This window comes from Octopus sinensis, unplaced genomic scaffold (assembly GCF_006345805.1).
Source record: "Octopus sinensis unplaced genomic scaffold, ASM634580v1 Contig17920, whole genome shotgun sequence".
In the NCBI taxonomy this organism is placed as follows: Eukaryota; Metazoa; Mollusca; class Cephalopoda; order Octopoda; family Octopodidae; genus Octopus; species Octopus sinensis.
The window spans coordinates 36,047-36,914 of record NW_021835426.1 but is presented as its reverse complement, the minus strand read 5'-3'; the positions used below and the strand labels follow the sequence as shown (position 1 = coordinate 36,914).

The window sequence follows — 868 nt, the reverse complement described above, 5'->3', positions numbered from 1 at the left end:
ATATTGTGTATTAAAATTTCATTCTAGTCTCATCTCCCACGAGAGACTAGCGTCGAAAACCTTAATTAATTTTAATTGCTTGTAATAACACTTTATGATTCATGCTTTCATTATGATTGAGTTAAGATGTACTCTAGTAGGTCAACTTTTATCTTATAGCCATAAACCGCACACATTTCTCTTGTATATATATATATGTGTGTGTGTGTGTGTGTGTGTGTGTGTGTGTGTGTGTGTGTGTGTGTGTGTGTGTGTGTTTATGTGTGAGTGTATGTGTGTTTGTGTACTCATATGTATGTAAATGCTTGCGCTCTGTATATATGTCTGGGTCTCAGACGTATATATATAGCTACGGCAGTACATATTCTAAAATTGGAACGATACAGAGAATATTAGCATGGTCCCTGCGCAAGGATGACACGCAAATTCGTGAAGCGTTCCATATTTTTTCAGCATGGCCGCGGCCTTCGGTCTAAAACATTTTAAAGGATTTTAAGGATATACATGCATATACATACATATCTATCTATGTATATATGTATATATATATATGATATATATATATAATTATAGATATATATATATATATATATATATATGTATGTGTATGTGGGTGTGTGTGTATATACATACATAAATAAGGCGTAGGAGTGGCTGTGTTGTTAAGAAGATTGCCTACCAACCACGTGATTCCGGGGACATTCCCACTACGTTGCACCTTGGACAAGTGTAGTCTACTAAAGATTCGGGCTCACCAAAGCCTTGTGTGTGGATTTTGTAGACGGAACCAAAAGAAGCCCGTCTATATATGTATATATATATATATATATATATATATATATATATATTATATATATAGATATGTTTG

At 33.8% G+C, this 868-nt stretch overlaps 1 non-coding gene across 1 annotated transcript; it reads left to right on the top strand.

The window, feature by feature from the left end:
• The first annotated feature begins 337 nt into the window (after positions 1-337).
• LOC115231239 lies at positions 338-449 on the top strand. The gene has a single exon (XR_003883508.1). It is a non-coding gene; the product is annotated as a U6 spliceosomal RNA (small nuclear RNA).
• Positions 450-868: the final 419 nt, after the last annotated feature.